Genomic DNA, 26,186 nt, shown 5'->3' on the forward strand with positions numbered 1-26,186 from the left:
AACATGAGAATATTTTCAACAAAATTGAGAAAACACTCATTCAGTACAACCTGATGTGGAATCTGCTAAGATGTGTTACATATCATGGTAGTTAACAATAGAGAGCAGAAAGAGGCTTAGTTGGACAAATCTACAAAGCTTGTGAAAATGTAAGTCTGTGAAAATTTAAAGCCTACAGTTATTCACTGCATTACTCATCAGCAAATACTTTATAAAAATACCTGAATGTAAAATGTGGTATTCAACCAGAAGTGTCAACAGTGAACCTCACTTGCTCTTGTGGACTTGTCCACTGTTGGTTGTATGATTTTTTTGACAGATACAGATGCTGAATATCCTGATTATTCCAACACATGGCAGCAGTTTGATGTCTTAACAGTGGTAAAGTCTAATTGTGATATTTCACATTAGGGATCAATACTGACAATTTTTCTGACTGAGAAGAACCCCCTCAACCACTTTTATCCTAAACCACTTTTAGCTTTAGCAGTAGACATAAACATTTTCCTTAGCTGGGCACAGGGGCTCATGCCTATAATCCTATCTACTAGGTGGGGGCTGAGCGAGAGGATTGCTTCAGTCCAAGAGTTCCAAAGGCTGCAGTGAGCCATGATCCTGCCACAGCATATAAGCCTGGTCACAGAGTGAGACCCTGTCTCTAAAACAAAAAACAAATAAATAAAAATAAATTTTAATGAGCTCAACCTAAAATTACAAGGCAAAATGGTGCTTATATGCAAAATTCATCCAACAGTAAAGTCATTTCAGTAACAACTGATGTTGCTTGAATCACAAAGTAATGTCAAACTGCTTTATATACTTCCCATGCTGTCAAAGTTAAAAGAAGATATTCATTCCAACACACATTTCAAGGAGTATGTTTTTTGACCTCAAATTACAGTTCCAGCAGTATTTTTCTGCCCTTAATGCAAGTGCACAGAAAATTTCCATATTCACAAATCCACTTAACTGCACAATTGAGGAGCTTCTACTTCAATTGGAAGTGATTAATCTGCAATATAATAACTAAAAGACAAAAATCAAGAAAAGAATCTAACAGAATTTTATAAATGCCTTTCAAGCAATGAAAATGATCATAGATTGCAATCAAATTTGGCAATACCTATCTGTGTGAAGACATTTTCAAAGATGAAATGTTTAAAATCTCATTACAGATCAGCATTAAAAGATAAATGTTTGTAATCAATTCTGATAACAAGGAACATTAATTTAGAACCCTAATCAAGTAAAGTGCTAGCTCCCCAAAAGGAATTCCATTTTTTAAATTCATGCATTTTAATTACAAAAAATTGTGCTCAATAATTATTATTATACTTTGAATTTTGTCCAAAAACTGTGGACATATATTTTCTCTCTTGTTAGATTTATGTTTACAGGATACCTTCAATTTTGCCTCTTAGCCCACAAAACCTAAATATATATATATTGTTTAGCCCTTTGCTGAAAAAGTTTACTGATCTCTGGTCTAAATCATTTAAATTCTAATTGTGTTCAAACTATATATCCATATGAGGTTATTTTGACTTTAGGAAATGGGGGGATAGGAAGCCAGAGGCAAAAGAGATGTGTTGTATTCTTCTCATTTTGATATTTGCATGACAATCACTAAGATAAATATTTAGCATTTCAAAATCCAAATGACAGATATAAGTTAAGAAATAAACATGCAACAAAATACAAAGGAGAGCTAAATCTAAAAGTTGAGAACATCATCAACTTCTTCCATCTGCTTTTAGTCTGCTATCAAAAAAGGTAATATTGTATTAATTTTAGGTAATAAAAATACTGGTCGAAAAACTAAAGAAAATGATTATTTAAAAAAAGAAATAAACTAAAGTATAGGACCAATAAGACAAACACTAAAGGAGACAAATTTTTTCTTCCACAACATCAATTCAACTCTTTACAAACTGTGAGTCTGAGAAAAGAGGGTAACATGAAAAAAGATGAATGTTAATTATTCTACCTAAAGGCTAAACTTGGCGCCTTTCTGTCTGGCGGCAGCCATCAGTAAGCCAAGATGGGTGCATACAAGTACATCCAGGAGCTATGGAGAAAGCAGTCTGATGTCATCATGCGCTTTCTTCTGAGGGTCCGCTTCTGGCAGTACCACCAGCTCTGCTCTCCACAGGGCTCCCCGCCCCATCCGGCCTGATAAATCACGCAGACTGGGCTACAAGGCCAAGAAACATTACGTTATATATTCGTATTCGCCGTGGTGACCGAAAACGCCCAGTTCCTAAGAGTGCAACATATGGCAACCCTGTCCATCATGGTTTTTTTTTTTTTTTTTTTTGAGACGGAATCTCGCTCTGTCGCCCAGGCTGGAGTTCAGTGGCGCAATCTCGGCTCACTGCAAGCTTCCGCCTCCCGGGTTCACGCCATTCTCCTGCCTCAGCCTCTCCGGGTAGCTGGGACTACAGGCGCCCACCACCACGACCGGCTAATTTTTTTTTGTATTTTTTTAGTAGAGACGGGGTTTCACCGTGGTCTCGATCTCCTGACCTCGTGATCCGCCCGCCTCGGCCTCCCAAAGTGCTGGGATTACAAGCGTGAGCCACCGCGCCCGGCCCATCATGGTGTTAACCAGCTAAAGTTTGCTCACAGCTTCAGTCCCTTGCAGAGCAGTGAGCTGGACGCCACTGTGGGGCTCTAACAGTCCTCAATTCTTACTGGCTTGGTGAAGATTCCTCATAGAAATTTTTTGAGGTTATCCTCATTGATCCATTCCATAAAACTATCAGAAGAAATCCTGACACCCATGGATCACCGAACCAGTCCACAAGCACAGGGAAATGTGTGGGCCGACATCTGCAGGCCAAAAGAGCCCTGGCCTTTGAAAGGGCCGTAAGTTCCACCACACGATTAGTGGTTCTCGCTGGGCAGCTTGGAGAAGGTGCAACACTCTCCAGCTCCACCGTTACCACTAATATAAGTAAAGTTTGTAAAATTCATACCTAATAAACTATTTAGGGCAGTCATGTCTGCTTATAAGTGTTATTTGTCTGTTAAAACTAGTCTGCAGATTATTCCATGAATGTCAAAATAAGAAAGTTAAAGTGCAATAATGTTTGAAGACACTAAGTGATGGTGTATCTTGTTTCTAATAAGATAAACTTTTTTGTCTTTGCTTTATCTTATTAGGGCGTTATATGTCAGTGTATAAAACATACTGTGTAGTATAATAGGTTTAAAATAAATTCTTTAAAAGAGGAGTACTGAAACTAGCTCTGTAGATGTGTCTGGTGCATGTGATGAAACCTGCAGCTTTATTGGGGTGATGGCAATGCTCTGCTGGTTTACTTTCAAGTGGCTGGGTTTTTCAGTTTGGCAGGTACAGACTTTTTAAATTGGGCTTTGCTTTAAAAATTGTAGGGTGGGAGGAGGACATCTTAACTATGTCATGATTATATTTAGAAAATTATGGGGACAAATCTGGGTTAGCCTGAGGAAAACTGCCTCGGTCTCCACAGTACCATTTTAAGTTCACATAAAAGGTGAAAGCTCCTGGTCCAGTGCCATGGCTTCATGGCATTCAATGGTTAGTGGTAGTGGTATTAACACTGGTATGTTTTGAAATTGAATGTTAGATAAAATTATTAGCCTTAAAGTTGGTAAGCTAGCAATCAATATGCTAGGGTGGGAAGCTGGTGAGCCAGTGGCCATTAGATAAATACCTTTCAAGTGTGAGCTTAGAAGTCAACCTTAAAATACATAACAATAACACTAATTTGTGATCATTATGAAACCCTTCAGTCACATTGCGGGAGGGGGTGGGGGGAGTAGTTGACTATAAGTACATCATTCTTAGTCTATTCGGTTTTAAAAACATCTTGGGTTACCTACTGTGTCTACTCCCATAGGCTACAGAAAAACTCACACAAGTGCATGGTTTCCAACCATATGTGTTTTCTGCAGTTATTTCTCTTGTTCCTGGCCAAACTACCCTAAAAATCCTTACCATTCCACAAAGTTGGACCATCACTTGTGTGTCCACTTTCAGTGAAAGTATACCACCACTTTGCATTTCTGTTTCCATCACATCTTCGAGGAGACTAGGCCACTGTTTTCCACAGTGAATTTGAGTGTAAGGGAAATGTAGACAAGGAATTGTCCAATTCTAAATTCTGACTTTGCTGACTTAATTTAAATGCTTGCTTCTCTGAACCAATTTTCTCCTATCTTCTCCAGGGGTTTCAAAAGGCTTAGTTAATTGATTTCCAGGAAGTACTCATAGCAAGTTCGTAAAAGTTCTTGAGACCTAAATTTCTTCTCAAAAAAAACAAAAGATCCTAAGTCATGTATTTTGATTGTGTAGAGGCTGTTCAACTAAAGGAATAAATGTCTATTAAACTAACAAAAAAAAAAAAAAAAAAGACTAACCTTGGCAAAATCAGAAAGAAACATTCCAGTACACTGGAGAAAAATGGCTTTTTCTTCATTAATTAAAGATAATTTAGCATAATGCTGAATAATCAGTTTTACAGGCATTGAATTTTTATACAACAGGTTACATGAAATCCCAAACATGTTCTCAGCACTTCGGCATACCCCTAAAATTAGTATTTCTAGACATTAAAAACACTGTTTAAATCTCATTCATTACATGGATACTCTTTATCTATTAAAAATACATAAACAGCATTCTTAAAATACATAAACAATGCCAAATGGCTTCAGTTTGCAAATGGGCAACACTGAGGAAGCACTCTGAATGTTTCAATTTTAAGTTATTTTATACGGTCATTACCATGTTTATGATAAAATTTTTAACACTTAAATCTGTGTAGTGTTACACTGTAAAAACAACAACTATACATTTCACAAAGATACAGTTAGCAAACATGACTCAAGCAACTACCATGAGAAAGAGAGCCTGAGAGCGAGAATAAGAGTGAGAGAAAGACAGAGGGAGAGAGAATGAATGGAATCCAAAGATTGAATATTAAGAAATGTCCCTGCTTGCTTCTCAACTGGTTCTACATATTTTCCCTCCAAGATTATTATCATGTTTTAACTCAAAGAAAGTAGACTTAGGGTAATACTTATTTAGTATGGGGATGCTTACCAATCCAATTAATCAGACCTTATAAACACACTGACATTTTCATAAAGGTTTTCAATATATCATATCGATATAATACATGTTCTGAATGGCAAGACCTCGTATTACAGGAAATAGGCCTCAGTGCTAATATTCATACTGAAAAGCCATTGTGGTAGAATGGGGGATAATTTATCTGTGAGTTCCATATTTCATTAAGAGTTATACAACAGAAGAAAATGTGACTGTTTACAAAGAAAAAAGAAAATAGACTTACAGAACCTTACAGTTTGAATCCATAAATAACAAAAGACATTTGGCTTATTTCCACAAGAAGATGAATCTGTGTGTGTATATGTATGTATGAAGACCTTTATGAGTGGAAAATGTGTATTACTTAGACTAGGGCCAGGTATGTTTACTACCTTGAACAGTTAATACTAAATGAAATATACAAGTTTTAACTATATTAACCCCCCAATAATAAAAACTATCTGAACTAATAAAACAAAGTTCCAGGTTTGTAAGTTATACATTAACAATGCGTTGAAATTGCCATACGTCATTGAGATGATTCCTGAATATAAACAGAAGCATTATGACAGAGGGGATTAAAACCTGCAAATTAATTTCCACTAATATCAGAAGATAAAAACACAAAAACAGGTTCTTTTTTTTAACCTCTCAAAAGCTAGTACTCATAGTTATATAAGACAATGTCTTTATTCTTATATATACCATTTTTTAGTTAAGAAAAAACACATTTATAAACAGTTGGAGGAGAGGAAGGAAGGGATAATAAAATAAATGTGTAGAAAATGTAAATAACTGATAAATCTATGTAAAGGGTATATGGGAGTTTCTTGTACTATTCTTCAAACATCTCCAGAGTTTGAATTTACATCAATAGTTATCAAGGGAAATAAAAGCTATTAAATTTAGCCAAAAGTTTCAGTTTTTACTAACTACAATATTCTGTTTGCAACTATTTTCTATTTCTTGAAAGCCCATATAATCTTCCTTTTCCCTCAATTACTACTGCACTTAAATTAATCAAATTTAATTCTGGAAAAAACAATACTAGTATTAAAAATTTTTTTGAAAACATAAGATTAAAAACTTCTACACAAAGAATAAACTCCAAAAGAAAAGATGCAAATAAAATGACTATAATAATCTTTTGTTTTTTATTTGCAAGTATAAATCGGAAGAAAAACAAAAGCCTGGAACATAGCATCTGTCATATCAGAATATAAAAAGATGATCCTGGCACAAAATGAAAAAGCTCTAATTCATTTGCAAATCAAGCCTGCCGGTTCCATTTCAAGCTGGCGGTAACTGTCAAGAGTTAACAAGATAATCACTTTCAATCCTGCCTTCAATGGTACATTACACTGTTACTCCATTCAATAAGGCCGTTCTTTGGGGCACTAGATGAATGGTTTTCATTTCTAACTCACACAAAAAGTTGTGCAGGGAAAAAATCCACGGGGCTTAAGAAAGAAATCCCTTTATGGGCATTTATCTGCCGGTACTTGCTTTTAGGCAAAATGAGATATTTTGAAACATCAGTGTCCATTCACTTCCTCTATTCCTTTAGGCCCTTAATCCGTTAGAAAAAAAAAACAAACTGGCATATGAGAAAAGTGCAAAAGCAGTTTCATTTTTTAAATTACCAATGCACGTTAAACAAAAATTATTAAAATGATTCTATGCAAATACAATGCTATTATATTCAAAAGACTAATATTAACCAATCTCCTCCTTATCTCATGGTAACTCATGTCACTTTCTTAGATTACTCGCCTATATTCTGGGTGAAATGCAGGTGCTTAAAATTTCATATTTAATTCTTGTTGTGTTCACAATGACTTGTACACCTAAAAAGGTTAAAATACCTTTCCAAATTATTCCTAGTTCAATGAAAATGAATTTTAGCTAGATGTTATCTTTATAATGCATTTATCAAAAAGCATTATAAAAGTTTTTACTATTTCACGATGTAACTTAATCTTACAAATAAATGTAGGTAAGATAGCTATATAATTATTTTTGCAAAAATATTGAAACTATATATTAAAAAAATATATTTTTGCTTCATACAAAAAAATATAGAGTGCAAAGGCTTACATGCATCTACTAGTAATAGACAATTAGGCCATCTTTAAACTATAGTCTATGAGAGTAAAAGAATATTAAAATCTCTACTCTGACTGCTCATGCAGGCCTATATCCATCAAATCCATCCAACATCAGTGTAAATTTATAAGAACCATCTGTGTATGAATCACAACTTATTATTCAAGTCTATTTAACAATAACAACAATTAATCTTTCCCCACCTACTCCCTCAATTCAGGAAATAATATTGCTATATATTGCCTATGTAAATCATAATCTCCAGCCAAGACTTTTAATCCTTTTATAATCCCTTATTAGACGAAAATGTGGATTTTTAAAACTCACAGTGCAAATGTCCTATGAAGGACTTAAAGTCCTTCTAAAATCATTACTTCAAAAAAATTACTGTATTTTGTATCCAAAAGCTTTAAGAAGTTAGAACATTCATGTTTATGACTACAAAGGCTACAGACTTAAATTTTAAAATTCAGATGATTTCATGAATGCAATATGACATGGGGATAATCCTTTTATAAAAGGGAGAAGTCTTTCTGAAGCAGCCTAAGTTCACCCAATTCTTTCAAGTTCCAGTGTGACTAATCATTTATCCTCTAAAAGGTAAAAATTATCCCTATTCTTAAAATAAACTGTAAAAAGATGGAGAAAAAAATGTATAGGAAAATAGTTCAGAAAGTTTTACATTATCAGATACACTTGATCACTAATATTTAAATTTTAGATGAGTAATCTAAACTTTATCATTGCGAATAAATTATAATGAATCTGTATATTTTAAAGTCTTTATAAAATTTAAGCTATAGCAGAAAACCAGGAAACTTAAAACATAAATGCCTATGCTTAAATCTATTAATTTTTTTAAAAACTTGCATGATATTATAAAATGACAATAATGTTAAGGAAACCTTATTATTCCAAATTTTAAATGCTTAGTACCAAACATGTTAACACACCAAGTAAACAGTGAGCGTATTACGGTACGCTCGATAAATTATGATTGAAATACATGACTACAATGTGTAAAACCAACCTGTGACATTACAAATTCCTAAAGAACCCTACAAACACAAAGCTACTGGCACAGCACAATTCCATTAGAGCTTAGTATTGTGAATCAGTCCCCATACAGGGTGAGGACACTAAAGTCATCCTGTCATTGGGGTACCCTATCCTTTTGTTGGGTTCCAAGATCATGGTTAACTCGGGAGGTAGAAATGTTTGATCTTTCAGCTTCAAGCTGCCCTGCTGCAGCCTCCTTCCCTTATTAGATCCCTGGGGTTAGCTTTAAGCAAACACAGCAGCAAAGGCAGCAGGGAGTATGATGGATCTCCTATACATCAACCATTGGAACAGCAATGAAGAGTGTTTGAGGAACAGCACAAGCCTTGAACAAAAGCTTTACCAAGAGTCACAAGCGGGTTCCAACAAGCAACCTGTTATCTTGAATTATGTATGCAGTTGCTCCTATCCATTACTCACACTGATACCAGGGAACAAAATCTTCTGTCTACAGAAATACAGCTTCTAACTTACAGGGATATCTACTAACATAGTAAATATTTGCTTTCAATTACTTCAGTTAAAAGACGTTCTTCATAAATTATATTAGAAGTCAAGAAATGTTTTCTTGTTATTCTTGTTCTGGTATCTTCAAGATATCAAAAGAAACAAAAAAAACGGAATAACTCCTTAAGAACAGGTAAAATAAGAAATCTGTTTTCTGGGACAGGCACCTATAATCCCAGCACTTTGGGAGGCCAAGGCAGGCTGATCACGAGGTCAAGAGATCAAGACCATCCTGGCCAACATGGTGAAACCCTGTCTCTACTAAAAATACAAAAATTAGCTGGGCGTGGTGGCACACGCCTGTAGTCCCAGCTATTCGGGAGGCTGAGGCAGAATAGCTTGAACCCGGGAGGCAGAGGTTGCAGTAAGCTGAGATCACGCCGCTGCACTTCAGCCTGGTGACAGAGTGAGACTCTGACTCAAAAAAAAAATAAAATAAATAAATCTGTTTTCTGAAAATACTAAAAGCATGGTAGTGGGGAAAATAAACTTCATTATCAAATGAGTAAGGTAGAAGGGAGATAAATTTAATTAGCATGTAGGAATGAAATATTTAAAAAGCCTTCACAATTTGAGAATATGATAAAACTTCAAGAAGACTCTCATATATCATACACCATAAACTAACAATAGGCTCACCACAAAAATTTAAATGAAGTAAACAAATGAAATAATTTTGTAAATATCATTTAGACACATACTTGGATATTTTAAACATATCTGAAATGAATGCCCATACTCATAAAGAGGTCCTAAAAACCAAAGTAGTATTTAAAAAGGTGAACAACATAACAGAATAATTAAAACTGGAAATTAACTGGCAATTCAGCAAGAAAAAAAGTAAATGATCTATTACTCTATAAAAAGATTCTCAACCTTAATGATAATATTTAAGAAATAAAAATCAAAACAATATCCTTTATTTGCTGCCTACTCAAGTAGCAAAACTTTAAGGTTATAACCTTTTTCAAACTGGTTATGGGGAGATGACAGTCTCATATAATTATGTATTTTCAATGAAAGGTAAATACCTCAAATAATATATTTTCAATGTTTAAAATAAAAGAGAAAGTCTACTATGATTAATAAAAAGTTCAAGAATTTCATGCATTTATAAATGATCTGCAATAGAGATATAAATTTAAACTTAATATAAAAATTATCTCACATCACAGTATCTTTAAAGGTTTTGTTTTAATGTAACTTAAAATTAAAATTAAGACTAATAGTGAAGGAGTGGCAGAACAAAACTGCTGACAGAAAACAATTATAATAACTAAGTAACATGGTAAAAAATGTATTTATGGACACCGAACAGAATCCAAAAAGCCACCACAAACAGTCTAATCACAAAAATCTCACTTGGAAGTGAAGAGTTACTGTTATATTTATTGTTTTATTATTTTCTGGTGTTGGGGCACTCTTATGGCTATGGCTGCAGAAACACAATAGTAGAAAACCCCAGCCTTTGGGCTCAAGGTTCCAGAATCAGAGTTCAGGGCTAAAAGAACAGAAAAAATGTAAAATGGAAATGCAGGCAGGAAGAAAACCACAGAAAGAGTATGATCCAAATCTGAATACAAATTATGTCAAAACCCTTGACTAACAGCTAAATTACACATACTTGGGGGAAATTTTCAGGGAATCCAGCAAAAAAGTAGCTAGAGATTAGAGAGAAATATACCTTTGATGCTTTTTTAAATTAAGTGTATTAACCAAATATGTGCATCTCTGGTGGTAGAAAGGTGAAGAAGAATGAACTTGAAGTATCTGAGGACACACTGTAAAGCTGGCAGAGCAGCTGAAAATGAAGCAATCAACCACAGAAGCGAAACCGACAGAGTGAGCTCTATCTCTACTTAAATTCTTAGCTGACAATAAAATTACATAGAAACAGAAAAGACTATGCCACAGAGCCAGTCTAAAAATACAACAATGGGAAGCCCCAACAGTACAGAAATATTGGACAGTACCTATAGGAAGGAAGAGGATCTTTATAGTTTCAGGTGAGAAAAGTACAAAAATAAAACAAAACAATAATCCCCAGGAAAACATAGCTGAATCCAGAGTGGCTATAATGTTTTTTTAAGCCAAAAAAAAAAAAAAAAAAAAAGACATAGAAATAAACAGCATAAGAAAAGAGTAAGTCAAAACTATTAGTGAACCAGATATTAGTTTTATCACATAAATATTTATTGGCAGCTATTATAAATTGTTTAAATATTGAAGGAAAAATAGTGTCAATGAATGGATAGGAAATCTCATCAGAGATATGGAAACTATATTTTTTCAAAAAGAAAATTCTAAAGGTAAAAGCAAAATATTAAAAAAATTCATGAAATGGGCTCAAGAAAGAAAACAGAAAAAAAAAAAAATCAGTGAACTTAAAGAAAGACCACCATAAGTTACTCCATTTGGAGTACAAGAAAAAAAAATTTTTTTAATGAAGAGGACCTCAAGAGATCTGTAGGACAATAGCAAGTGGTCCAACATATGCGTAAGGTCCACCAAGAGAAAAAGAACAAATGAACAAACAGAATATCTGAAGAAATAATAGCATAAAAGTTCTCAAATTTGGGGGAAAACACTTATTTACACAGAAAAAAAGCTCACTGAAAAATGAGCTTTTCAGTTTGGCTAAACATGAACAAAAATCACTCTCACGCATGATAGTCAAACTTCTGAAAGCCAAAGATAAAAAGAAAACCTGGAAAGAGGCCAGAGAACAAAGATGCAGTATATACTGGAACAATTATAAGATTACAGCTAACTTTTCCTCAGAAACTATGAAAGCCAAAAGACACTGGAACAACCAATTCAAAGTGATGAGAAAGAAAAAAATTGTCAATCAAGAATACATACATATTTGAATGATAGTAAAATCTATCATTCAAAACTGAAGGTGAAATAGGCCAGGCATGGGTCTCATGTCTGTAATTCCAGTACTTTGGGAGTCCAAGGCAGATGGATCACTTGAGCTCAGGAGTTTGAGACCAGCCTACGCAACATAGCGAAACACTGTCTCTACAAAAAATATAAAAATTAGCCGGGTACAGTGGTGTGTCCCTGTAGTCTCAGCTACTCAGGAGGCGGAGGCAGGAGAATCATTTGAACCCAGGAGGCGGAGGCTGCAGTGAGCCGAGATCATACCATTGCACTCCAGCCTGGGCAACAGGAGTGAAACCCTGTATCAAAAAGAGGGGGAAAAAAAAGAAGGTGAAATGAAGACACTTTTGCTTAGGATAAATATAATGGGATAAGTTAAAGTAGAATGGAATAAACTAAAGATGCATTTTAACAAGTTAAGTTTAAGGTGTAATTTGTAGAGGAACAACTAAAAATAAAACAAGGTGATATAGCTTTAAAACCAATAAAAAAATTAAAATGTAATGATAAAAAGTATAAACTACACCCAACAACTGCCAAGAAACTCACTCTTTTCAAGTAAACCAAATGTAGAACACTAAAATAAATAAATATATTTCAAAAGACTGTCTTACAAAGCATACTTTCTGAATACAACAGAATGAAATTAAAATTCATCAACAATAAAACATCTATATAAGCTCAAAATATACAACAATTAAAAGTCGTGCTTACAGAAAATTTATAGCCTTAAATGTTTTTACTAGAAAAAGAGATGTACATTAATAATCAAGTAGCTATAAAAAGATTAAAGTAAACCTAAAGTGAGTAGAGAGTAAGGGAAAAAATTAAAGAGAAAAAATGAAGAAAAAGAAAACAAATGGACTACAGAGAAACAATAAGATTCTGTATTTTTCCAAGAACAAACACTATTAATTTTGATAAATCACCTTTAAAAATCAACTGCTTCATAGCATAATAATCATACTGTACTATACTGTTGGTATGGATGAAATAAGAGATATATAGATAAATAAAACAGAAGGCAAAGACCAGAAAAGGACACATATATATATAGGAAATTTATTTTTGCTAAATTATCAAGGCTTCAATGGAAATTCAATCAAAATGGCAAAGTGTTTTAAAGGTGGCATTGAAATAAATGGCATCTGTATATGACAAAAAAAAATCATCCCTAAAATGATCATAGACATAAATATAGAAGCTAGGCCTATGAAACTATTAGAAGAAAATCTTTGTGACCTTGAGGTAGACAAAGTTTTTAGCAAACATTAAGAATGAAAAAAGCTGATAAGCTGTGATTTATCAAAAGTAATAGCTTTTTAAATTGTTAGCATACAAGTAGCAGAAAAAGTGTCATAGCTTTTGTTCCTCAAAAAGCATATTTAAGATTGGAGTAATTTTTTTTTTTTTTTTTTTTTTTTTTTTTTTTTTTTTTTTTTTTTTTGAGACAGAGTTTCACCGTTGTCACCCAGGCTAGAGAGCAATGGCATGATCTCAGCTCACTGTAACCTCTGCCTCCTGGTTTCAAGCAATTCTCCTGCCTCAGCTTCCTGAGTAGCTGGGATTACAGGTGCCCGCCACCATGCCCAGCTAATTTTTGTATTTTTAGTAGAGACAGAGGTTCACCATTTTGGCCAGGCTGGTCTCAAACTCCTGACCTCAGGTGATCTGCCCACCTCGGCCTCCGAAAGTGCTGGGATTACAGGCATGAGCCACTGTACACGGCCTGGAGTAAAATTTTAAATGGGCAAAAGATTTGGTTCAAGATAAGTAAATAGAACACATTTATACTTCTGCCTGGAACAACCAAAACCAGCAACAACAAGAAAAAAAAATTCCAAAATGTATTTTTTTAATGTTGTGTAAGACCCTGGAAATTAGGCAACAAAAAATAGTAACTACTGAGAGTTAAGAAACAAAGTATGAAGGCCTGTAATTACAGGTCCCAGTGCAAAAAAGGAGAACTCAAGTAGAGCGTGGCAAACTCCTTGATTTGCAGAGTCAGAGCTGGCAATCCAGGGAGACCAAGGCAGTTAGAGTTCACAAGACAGAATGTATGGCAGACCAGAGAGCAGCACAGAGACAGATCAGGGAAATCTTCGAATAGTCAGCAAAGTACTAATTAGCGCATGCCTGTAAATGCAAAAGAAAACACAATTTCGAAGAATTGGAGATTACTGCCTGGTGGTCATACAAAGTGAGAAATAGTGCCCATTCCAACAAGCCAGACAGGAAAAACTCATAACTCATAAGGCATAGATTAAAATACCCAGGATGTTCATTCCTCAGTTGTGGGGAACAGTTAGCACTACATTGAGCACTACTCGACACCCACCAAACAAATCATAAAAGCAAGACTTAAGGGCACAAAACTGTTTCCAAGGAACTTAGCTGCATCTCAGAACAAAGCTTAAGAACGTTCATAGGACTGAAAAACTACCCAGACAAATCCAGTATAATGGTTGGAGATTTCCAATATTCTCTCAATATTTGATAGAACAAGTGAATAATCAGAAAGGACATAGTAGATGTGAACTTCATCATCAACCTATGTGACCCAATTGACACTCAGAGAATAGTCCACATAAGAACAGCAGAATACAAAACTTATTCAAACCATTCATCAAAATAGAGCTATGCTGAGCCATAAAAGAAGTCTAAATACATTTGAAAGGATTTGAGTTATACAAAGTATGCTTTTTGGCATAATGAAAGCAAATTAGAAATAGGTTACAAAAAGATATCTAGAAACTCTCCCAAAATTTGGAAACTATATGCCATGCTTCTAAATAACCCATGGAGAAAGAACAAATCAAAGGAAAATTAGACATTATTTAAATGCAATGAAACAAAAACAGAATATCAGAATTTGTGGGATTCTAAAGAAATACATGTATAATACTAAATGCCTACATGAGAAAAGCTGAAAGGCTGCAAATCAAAGGTTTCAGCTTATACCTTAAGAAACTAGAAGAGGAGGAGAATTAAACCCAAAGTAAGCAGTAAAAAGAAAAATAAAACAGTTCAAAGTGGAAAGCAATGAAATAGAATGCAGAAACATTACAGACAAAAATCGATGAAACCAAAAGCTGGTTCTTTAAGCACATCAATAAAACTGACAAATTTCTAGCCAAACTAATGAGAAAAAATGAGAAAAAGCAGTAACAACAAATTATTAATATAAGAAATAAAAGAAGTGACATCAGTGGAGACTCTACAGATGCTAAAAGGATAAAAAGAGAACATCCTAAACAGCTTTATGTTTATAAATTCAACACTGAGGTAACATGAACCAACTCCTGGAAAGACATAAACTATCAAAACTCACTCAAGAAGAACTTTTTTTTTTTTTTTTGAGACGGAGTCTTTCTCTGTCCCCCAGGCTGGAGTGCAGTGGCGCGATCTCGGCTCACTGCAAGCTCCGCCTCCCAGGTTCACGCCATTCTCCTGCCTCAGCCTCCTGAGTAGCTGGGGCTACAGGCACCCGCCACCACGCCCGGCTCATTTTTTGTATTTTTATTAGAGACGGAGTTTCACCATGTTAGCCAGGATGGTCTCGATCTCCTGACCTTGTGATCCGCCCGCCTCGGTCTCCCAAAGTGCTGGGATTACAGGCTTGAGCCACCGCGCCCGGCCAAGAAGAACTTTTGTAAGCAATTTGATAAGAAACTGAGTAGCAACTAATCTACCGAAGAAAGCGGATTTGTAGCTAAAAACCTTTCCACAAAGAAAAATCCCGGCCCAAATGGCTTCATGCCTAAGTTTTACCAAACATTTAATAATCAAATAATACAAATTCTCTACACACTCTTCCAAAAAACTGAAAAGGAAATATTTCCCAACTCATTCTTTGAGACAGCATTACCCTGCCACCAAACAGAGACAAAGGAATTATAAGAAAATAAGACTGCAAAACAACATTCTTCATAAAAACAGAAGCAAAAATTCTAAACATAATATTAGCAAACCAAATGTAACAATATATAAAGAGAATAATATATCATGACAAAGTAGAGTTTTATACTAGAAATGTAATGACGTTTCACATTCAAAACTCAATCAATGTATTTCCCCATATTAACAATTTAAAAAGAAAAGCAGTATAATTGTTTCAGTAGTCACAGAGAAAGCATTTGACAAAATAAAACAATCATTTCCTAAAAAAATTCTCAGCACACTAGGACTAAAAGGGCATTTCCCCAACCTATCAAAAGGAATCTACTAAAATTATCTTGATAACATCAAAATAATGGAAAAAGACTGAATATTACCTAAGATCATAAGTAAGACATAGATAGGCATGCTTACTGCTTCTATTCAATGCTGTGCTGGAGATCTTAGCCTGAGCAATCAGGCAAGGAAAAAACAAAAGGCATCAAGAGTGGAAAGAATTAAAACTGTCTTTATTACAGGCAACCTGATGATATATGTAAAAACTTCAATTTACAAAAAAGCGACCAAAAGTATAAGTGAATTTAATGAGATTGCAGGATACAAGGTGAATACACAAAATTCAACTGCATTTATGTGTATCAGCAATAAGTAGTCTGAAACTGAAATTAAATATATATATAAATAATTTCAAAAAGATGAAATACTTCAGGAAATTTTTTTAATGTCAGAGACCTTCTAAAGTATATGCTACAAAATATTGGTGAAAAAAATTTTAAAGACCTCAATAAATAAAGACATATACCTTGTTACTGCGCTAAAAGATTCAATATTATTAACATGTCAATTCTCCCCAAACTGTTCTACAGACTCAATTTAATCCTAATCAAAATCAAAGCGGGATATTTTACAGAAGCTGACAAGATGATTATAAAATTTGTATAGTAATAACAAAGAACTTAAGACAGTCAAAACAACTTTGAAGAGTATTAAGTTGGAGAGCTAAGACTACATGATTCCAAGTACTTCAGTGGAAAGCAACAAAATGTCTAGAAATGAACCCACACATTTGTGAACAACTGATTTTTTTACGAAGATACAAAGGCAATTCAATAAAGATATTCTTGTCAACAAATGATGCATTAAATACTAAATTTTAAATATGCAAAAAAGAAAAAATGAACATTAACCATATCTTATACCATACTCAAAACTACCTCAAATAAACCATAGACCTAAATGTCAAACTTAAAATGATAAAACTGGTAGAAGTAAACAGAAGACAATCTTTGGACCTTAAATTAGGCAAAGATATCTTAGATCAACATGAAACACATGACCTAAAAAAGAACAAAGAAATAAACTAGACTTCCTCAAAATAAAAAAACTCAAAAGACACTACTAATAAATGAAAGAAAAGCTTTGGCATATATCTGTTAAAGCAGCAGTTCCCAACCTTTTTGGCACCAAGAACCAGGTTTCATGAAAGACAATTTTTCCATGGATGGGGCTGGGCAGGGGTGGTGCAGAGGGCAGGTGTTGCAGAGCGGCAGAAGATATGGTTTCAAGATGATTCAAGTGCATTACAATTATTGTGCACTATATTTCTATTACTATTACATGGTCATATATAATGAAATGATTACACAACTCACCATAATGTCGAATTAATGGGAGCCCTGAGTTTGTTTTCCTGTAACTAGACAGTTCCATCTGGCGTGATGGGAGACAGTGACAGATCATCAGGCATTAGATTCTCATAGGAGCATGCAACCTAGATCCCTCACATGGATAGTTCACAATAGGGTTCATGCTCCTATGAGAATCTAATGCTACTGCTGATCTGACACAACGCAGAGCTCAGGCAGTAATGCAAGCGATGGGGAGTGGCTGTAAATACAGATGAAGCTTCGCTTGCTACTCCACAACTCACCTCCTGCTGTGCATCCCAATTACTAACAGGCCATGAACCAGTTGGGGACCTCTGTGTTAAAGTACTTGAATCCAGAATATATAAAGAACTCTTAAAACTTAGTCATAAGGGAAAAATAACCCAATACAAAACAACCAAAGATTTAAACACACTTCACCAAGGAATATATATAGAGGTGAAAAATAAGAACATGGAAACATGTGAAACATCATTAGTTATCAGAGAAACGTAAATTAAAGCCACAATGACACACCACTGTATACCTATTAGAATGTCTAAGATTAAAAAGACTGACCACGCACAGTTTTGCTGAGGATGTGGAATAATTAGAACACACATACACAGCTGGCAGAATTGTAATATGGCACAACCACTTTACAAAATAATTTGGCAATCTGTTAAAAAGTAAAACATAGAGGGAAGGTGGAGCAAGATGGCCAAATAGGAGCCTGCAGTGATCATCCCCTTGGTAGGAACAGCAAATTGAACAACTATCCACACAAAAATGCACCTTTGAAAAGCCCAAATCAGGTGAGCGATATAACAGTACCCAGTTTCAATACCACATTAAGGAAAGAGACACTGAAGAGAATAGGAAAATCATCTTGAATCACCTACACCACCTTTCCCCTAACCCCCAGCAGCAGCCATGTGGCGCAGAGACAGAATCTGTGCGCTTGGGGGAGGGAAAGTACAGTGATTGTGGGACTTTATGGTGGAACTCAGAGCTGCCCTGTAGCAGCAAAAAGCAAAATGGGATAAAACTCAGCCAGGGCCCAGACAGAGAGCACTTGGACCAGCCATAGTGAGAGGTGAAATTTCCATCCCAGTGGTTGGAATTAGAGTTCTGGCAAGCCCTGTCAATATGGGCTAAAGTAGCCTGGGGTCCTAAATAAACTTGAAAAGCAGTCTAGGCCACAAGAACTGTAATTCCTGGGCAAGCATCAATGCTATGCTTGGCTCAGAGCCAGTGTACTTGAAATGCATGCAACCTGGTGAGACACAAACCGGGATGTCCAAGAAGTGCTTGTGTCACTCCTTCCCTAATCCCAGGCAGAACAGGTGCAGCTTTGAAAAAGACTCCTTCTTTCTGCTTGAGGAGAGGAGATGGGAAAGTAAAGAGGTCTTTGTCTTGCAACTTGGATACCGACTCGGCCACAGCAGAATAGGCCACCAGGCAGAATCCTAAGGCCCCCATTCCAGGCCGTAGCTCATGGATGACATTTCTAGACATACCCTGGGGAAGAGGAGAACCTGCTGCCTTGAAGGGAAAGACCTAGTCCTGGCAAGATTCATCACCTGTTAACTAAAGAGCCCTTGGGCCCTGAACAGTATATACTACAGGTCTTGGCTGAGACTCAGAGCCAAGCTGGCTTGTGGTGTAACACCACACGTTCCGAGCTATGGTGGCTATTGGAAGAGACTTCTCCTTGAGAAAAAGAGAAGAAAAGGAGTAAAGAGGACTTGGTCTTGCAGCTTGGCTACCAACTCAGACACACTGGGGTAGAGCACCAACTGGACACCTGGGGTCCCCAATTCCAGGCCTTGAATCCTGGATGGCATTTCTGGACCTGCCTTGGGCCACAGGGGACCCAACTTACGTGAAGAGAGAGACCCAGACCTGGCAACATTCACCACAAGCTATTGAAAGAACCCCTGAACCTTGGGTGAACATTGATGATGGCCAGGCAATACTCACCATGGGCCTATGGCAGTGAGGCCATAGGGAGAGACTCCTTAGCTTGAGAAAAGGGGAAGGAAGAGCAGAAAGGACTTTGCCTTGCAGCTCAGGTGCTAGCTCAGCTGCAGTAGAACAGAGAACTAAGTAGATTACTAAGGTTCCTCGCTCCAGGCCCTGGCTCATGGACAGCATCTCTGGACCTGCCTGGGGCTGGGGGGGAACTCGCTACCCTGAAGAGAAGGACACAAGTCAGGCTAGACTCACCACCTGTGGATTGTAGAGCCACTGGACTTTGAGTGAACATACGCAGTAGCCAGACAGTGATCACCACAGGCCATGCACAAGACCCAGTGCTGTGCTGAGTACGGGTCTGATCTAGCACAGTCCCTGTAATGGTGGCCAGAAAGGTGTTTGTCACCCTTCCCCCAGTTCCAGGCAGTTCAGCACAGAGTGAGACACTCTGTTTGGGGAAAGGAAAGGGAAGGGAACAAGAGTCTCTGTGTGGTAATCCAAAAAATTCTCTTGCATCTTACCAAAGACCACCAAAGTAGTACCTCTATGAGGCTACAAGAGCCACAGCATTACTGGGCTTGGAGTGCTCCCTAATGCAGATATAGATGCCATGACCAAAGACATACAGCGCAACACCCAAGTCCCTATGAATACTCGGAAAGCCTCCCCAAGAAGGATGAATACAAACAAGTCCAGACTGTGAAGGCTACAATAATAATGCCCAGACACCTATAAACATTTCAATGCCCAGATACCGATAAACATGCAGAAGAATCAAAACATTCCAGAAACAGATGGCTTCACCAAAGGAACTAAACAAGGTACCACCAGCCAATCCTGGAAAGATAGACATACATAACCTTTCAGAAAGAATTCAAAATAGCTGTTGTAAGGAAGGTCAACGAAATCCAAGATAACAAATACCAAGAAGAAATTCAGAATCCTGTCAGCTAAATTTAACAAAAAGACTGCAATAATTTAAAAGAATCCAGCAGAAAATCTAGAATTGAAAAATGAAACTGACATACTGAAAAATGCACCAGACTCTCTTAGCAGAACCGATCAAGCAGAAGAAAGAACTACTGAACTTGGAGACAGGCTATTTGAAAATACAGTCAGAGGAGACAAAAGAAAAAAGAATAAAAAAAGATGAAGCACACCTACAAGATCTAGAAAATAGCCCCCAAAGGGCAAATCTAAGCATTATTGGCATTAAAGAGGAAGTAGAGAAAGAGACAGAGGTAGAAAGTTTGTTCAAAGGGATAACAACAGAGAACTTCCCAAACCTAGAGTAAGATACCAGTATTCAAGAACAAGAAGGTTGTAGAACACCAAGCAGATTTAACCCATAGACTACCTCAAGACATTTAGTAATCAAACTCCCAAAGTAAAGAAAGAAAAGGATCCTAAAGGCAGCAAGAGAAAAGAAACAAATAACAGGAAAAGGAGCTCCAATACATCTGGTGGAAACCTTAAAGGCCAGAAGAGAGTGGCATTGCATATATAAAGTGCTGAAAAAAAAAAAAAAAAAACAACTTTCATCCTAGATTAGTATATCTAGCAAAAATATTGTATAAATATGAAGGAGACATAAAGACTTTCCCAGACAAACAAAAGCTAAGGGACTTCATCAACACCAGACCTAGCCTACAAAAAAAAAGGTTAAAAGGAGTTCTTCAATTTGAAAGAAAAGGGCATTAATAAGCATAAGAAATCATCTGAAGGTTTAAAACTCACTGGTAATAGTAAGTAAACAGAAAAACACAGAATATTATAACATGTAACCGTGGTGTGTAAACTGTTCATATCTTGAGTACAAACACTAAAAGATGAACCTATCAAAAATACTAACAACAACCTTCCAAGTCACAGACAGTATAATAAGATATCAATAAAGACAAGAAAAGGTTAAAAAGCAAGTAAGGTGATGAAGTTAAGGCATAGAGTTTGTATTAGTTTTCACTTCGCTTGTTTCTTTGTTTATGCAATCAATGTTAAGTCGACATCGTTTAAAATAATGAATGATATTATTTTCAAGCCTCATGGTAACCTCAAATCAAAAAACATACAAGAAACACACCAAAAATAAAAGCAAGAAAATAAACCACCAAAGAAAATCACCTTTGCTAAAAGACAGGAAAGAAGGAAAGAAGGAAGAGAGGACACAAAACACCTAGAAAACAAATAACAAAATGGCCAGAGTAAGTCTCTATTTATCAATAAAAACACTGAATGTAAATTAACAAAACTCTCCAATCAAAAGGCACAGAGTGTCTGAATGGATATAAAAACAATACACAATGATCTGATGCCTACAAGAAACACAGTTCTCTTATAAAGACAGCCAGACTGAAAATAAAGGGAGGAAAAAAGATATTCTATGCTAATAAAAACCAAAAAAGAGCAGGAATAACCATATGTATATCAGACAAAATCGATTTCAAAACAAAAATTAAGAGTCATTTTATAATGACAAGAGACAAAGTCATTATATAATGATAAAGAAGTCAATACAGCAAAAGGATAAAGCAATTATAAATAAATATGTACCAGTAAACAATAAAACGAAGGCAGAAATAAAGATGATCTTTGAAACAAATGAGAACAAAGACACAGTGTACCAGAATCTCTGGAACACATTTAAAGCAGTGTGTAGAGGGAAATTTATAGTACTAAATGCCCACAACAGAAAGCAGGAAAGATCTAAAATCAACACCCTAACATCACAATTAAAAGAACTAGAGAAGCAAGAGCAAACACATTCAAAAGCTAGCAGAAGGCAAGAAATAACTAAGATCAGAGCAGAACCAAAGGAGATAGAGACACAAAAAACCCTTCAAAAAAAAAATCAATGAATCCAGGAGCTGGTTTTTTGAAAAGATCAACAAAATTGATAGACCACTAGCAAGACTATTAAAGAACAAGAGAGAGAAGAATTAAATAGGTGCAATAAAAAATGACAAAGGGGATATCACCACAGATCGCACAGAAGTACAAACTACCATCAGAGAATACTATAAACACCTCTACACAAATAAACTAGAAAATCTAGAAGAAATGGATACATTCCTGGACACATACACCCTCCAAAGACTAAACCAGGAAGATGATGAATCTCTGAATAGACAAGTAACAGATTCTGAAATTGAGGTAATAATTAATAGCCTACCAACCAAAAAAAAGTCCAGGAACAGATGGATTCACAGCCGAATTCTACCAGAGGTGCAAAGAGAAGCTGATACCATTCCTTCTGAAACCATTCCTATCAATAGAAAAAGAGGGAATCCTCCCTAATTCATTTTATGAGGCCAGCATCATCCTGATAGCAAAATCTAGCAGAGACACAACAACAACAACAAAGAGAGAATTTTAGACCAATACGCCTGATGAACATCGATATGAAAATCCTCAATAAAATACTGGCAAACCGAATCCAGCAGCACATCAAAAAGCTTTTCCACCATGACCAAGTCGGCTTCATCCCTGGGATGCAAGGCTAGTTCAACATACGCAAATCATAAACATAATCCATCACATGAACAGAACCAACGACAAAAACCACATTATTATCTCAATAGTTGCTGAAAAGACCATCGACAAAATTCAACAGCCCTTCATGTTAAAAACTCTCAATAAACTAGGTATTGAGGAACGTATCTCAAAATAATAAGAGCTATTTATGACAAACCCACAGCCAATATCATATTGAATGGGCAAAAACTGGAAGCATTCTCTCTGAAAACCAGCACAAGACAAGGATGCCCTCTCTCACCACTCCGATTCAACACAGTGTTGGAGGTTCTGGCCAGGGCAACCAAACAAGAGAAAGAAATAAAGCGTATTCAAATAGGAAAAGAGGAAGTCAAACTGTCCCTATTCGTAGATGACATGACTGTATACTTAGAAATCCCCACTGTCTCAGCCCAAAATCTCCTTAAGCTGATAAGCAACTTCAGCAAGGTCTCAAGATACAAAATCAATGTGCAAAAATCACAAGCATTCTTATACACCAATAACAGAGAGCCAAATCACAAGTGAACTCCCATTCAAAATTGCTATAAAGAGAGTAAAATACTTAGGAATCCAACTTACAAGGGATGTGAAGGACCTCTTCAAGGAGAACTACAAACCACTGCTCAATGAAATAAAAGAGGACGCAAACAAATGAAGAATATTCTATGCTCACGGATAGGAAGAATCAATATTGTGAAAATGGCCATACTGCCCAAGGTAATTTATAGATTCAAAGCCATCCCCATCAAGCTACAAATGACTTTCTTCACAGAATTGGAAAAAACTACTTTAAAGTCCATATGGAACCAAAAAAGAGCCCTCATTGCCAAGACTATCCTAAGCAAAAAGAACAAAGCTGGAGGCATCATGCTATCTGACTTCAAACTATACTACTAGGCTACAGTAACCAAAACAGCATGGTACTGGTACCAAAATAGAGACATAGACCAATGGAACAGAACAGAGGCCTCAGAAATAACACCACACATCTACAACAATCTGATCTTTGACAAACCTGACAAAAACAAGAAATGGGGAAAGGATTCCCTATTTAATAAATGGTGCTGGGAAAACTGGCTAGTCATATGTAGAAAGCTGAAACTGGTTCCCTTTCTTACACCTTATACAAAAATTAATTCAAGATGTATTAAAGACTTAAATGTTACACCTGAAACCATAAAAACCCTAGAAAAAAACCGAGGCAATACCATTAGGGACACAGGCATGGGCAAGGACTTCATGACTAAAACACCAAAAGCAATGGTAACAAAAGCCAAAATTGACAAATGAGATCTAATTAAAGGGCTTCTGCATGGCAAAAGAAAACTACCATCAGAGTGAACAGGCAACCTACAGAATGGGAGAAAATTTTTTGCAATCTACTCATCTGACAAAGGGCTAATATCCAGAATCTACAAAGCACATAAACAAATTTACAAGAAAAAAACAAACAACCTCATTAAAAAGTGGGCAGAGGATATGAACAGACACTTCTCAAAAAAAGACATTTATGCAGCCAACAGACACATGAAAAAATGCTTACCATCACTGGTCATCAGAGAAATGCAAATCCAAACCACAATGAGATACCATTTCACACCAGTTAGAATGGCAATCATTAAGAAGTCAGGAAATGGCCAGGTGCAGTGACTCACGCCTGTTATCCCAGCACTTTGGGAGGCCAAGGCGGGCAGATCACGAGGTCAGGAGAGTGAGACCATCCTGGCTAACATGGTGAAACCCTGTCTCTACTAAAAACTACAAAAAATTAGCCAGGCGTGGTGGCAGGCACGTATAGTCCCAGCTACTCGGGAGGCTGAGGCAGGAGAATGGCGTGAAGCCAGAAGGCGGAGCTTGCAGTGAGCCGAGATCACACCACTGCACTACAGTCTGGGTGACAGAGCAAGACTCTGTCTCAAAAAAAAAAAAGTCAGGAAACAACAGATGCTGGTGAGGATGTGAAGAAATAGAAACGCTTTTACACTGTTGGTAGGAGTGTAAATTAGTTCAACCATTGTGGAAGACAGTGTGTCAATTCCTCAAGGATCTAGAACCAGAAATGCTATTTGACCCAGCAATCCCATTACTGAGTATATACCCAAAGGATTATAAATCATGCTACTATAAAAACACATGCACACATGTTTATTCTGGCACTATTCACAATAGCAAAGACTTGGAAACAACCCAAATGTCCAACAATGATAGACTGGATTAAGAAAATGCGGCACATATACACCATGGAATACTATGCAGCCCTAAAAAAGGATGAGTTCATGTCCTTTGCAGGGACATGGATGAAGCTGGAAACCATCATTTTCAGCAAACTATCACAAGGACAGAAAACCAAACACCGCATGCTCTCACTCATAGTTGGGAATTGAACAATGAGAACACTTGGACACAGGGCGGGGAACATCACACACTGGGGCCTGTTGTGGGGTGGGGGGCTGGGCGAGGGATAGCATTAGGAGAAATACCTAATGTAAACGATGAGTTGATGGGTCCAGCAAACCAACATGACACATGTATACCTATGTATCAAACCTGAATATTCTGCACATGTACCCTAGGACTTAAAGTATAATTAAATAAATAAATATATAAATATATACCAACCAATGGAACACCCACATATATAAAGCGAGTTTTATTAGACCTAAAGAGAGAAATAGATTTCAGTAAAATAGCTGGAGATTTTAACACCCCAATTTCGGCACTGGACAGATTATGTAGAGAGAAAATCAACAAGGAAAATTTGAACTTATGTGCACTATCCAGCAAATGGACCTAATTGATATTCACAGAAAATTTCATCTAATGGCTGCAGAACACTCTTCTCCTCAGCTCATAGATTATCTCAAGGACACACCATATATGAAGCCACAAAACAAGTTGTAAAAACTTCAAAGACATTAGAATGATATCAAGTATCTTCTCTTACCAGAGTGGAACAAAATTAAAAATCAAAAAGAAGACGAAGTTTGTAAACTATACAAACCATGGAAATTAGATGATATGCTTCTGAGTGATAAGTGGCTCAATGAAGAAATTAAGAAGAAAAAAAAAATTTCATGAAACAAAAATGGAAACACAACACACCAGAAATCTATGGGATACAGCAAAAGTAGTATGAAGAGGAAAGTTTATAGCAATAAGAATCTACATTAAAAAAAACAGAAAAACTTTAACAAGCCAGTGATACATCATAAAGCAACAGAAAAACAAGAGCAAACCAAACCCCAAATGAGTAGAAGAAATAAGATTAGAGCAGAAATAAACGAAGTTGCAGCCAAAAAAAATCAATGAAAGAAAAAGTTCGTTTTCTGAAAAGAAAGAAAATTAACAAACCTTTAGCCAGTCTAAGAGAAAAAGAGAGAAGAACCAAATCAATAAAATCAGAGATGAAAAAGGAGGCACTACAACTGATACCACAGACATTCAAAGGATCAGTAAAGGCTACTATGAGAAAGTATATGCCAAGAAATCAGAAAACC

At 36.1% G+C, this 26,186-nt stretch overlaps 1 protein-coding gene and 1 pseudogene across 5 annotated transcripts in view; one reads left to right on the forward strand and one right to left on the reverse strand.

The window, feature by feature from the left end:
• LOC116463421 (serine/Arginine-related protein 53) overlaps window positions 1–26,186 on the reverse strand; it is a 453,415-nt gene that overhangs the window by 271,258 nt on the left and 155,971 nt on the right. The gene's annotated exons all lie outside the window — the stretch shown is intronic.
• LOC116463420 (large ribosomal subunit protein eL15-like) lies at window positions 2,042–2,956 on the forward strand (annotated as a pseudogene).

This window comes from Hylobates moloch, unplaced genomic scaffold, assembly GCF_009828535.3.
Source record: "Hylobates moloch isolate HMO894 unplaced genomic scaffold, HMol_V3 SCAFFOLD_36, whole genome shotgun sequence".
Lineage (NCBI taxonomy): Eukaryota > Metazoa > Chordata > Mammalia > Primates > Hylobatidae > Hylobates > Hylobates moloch.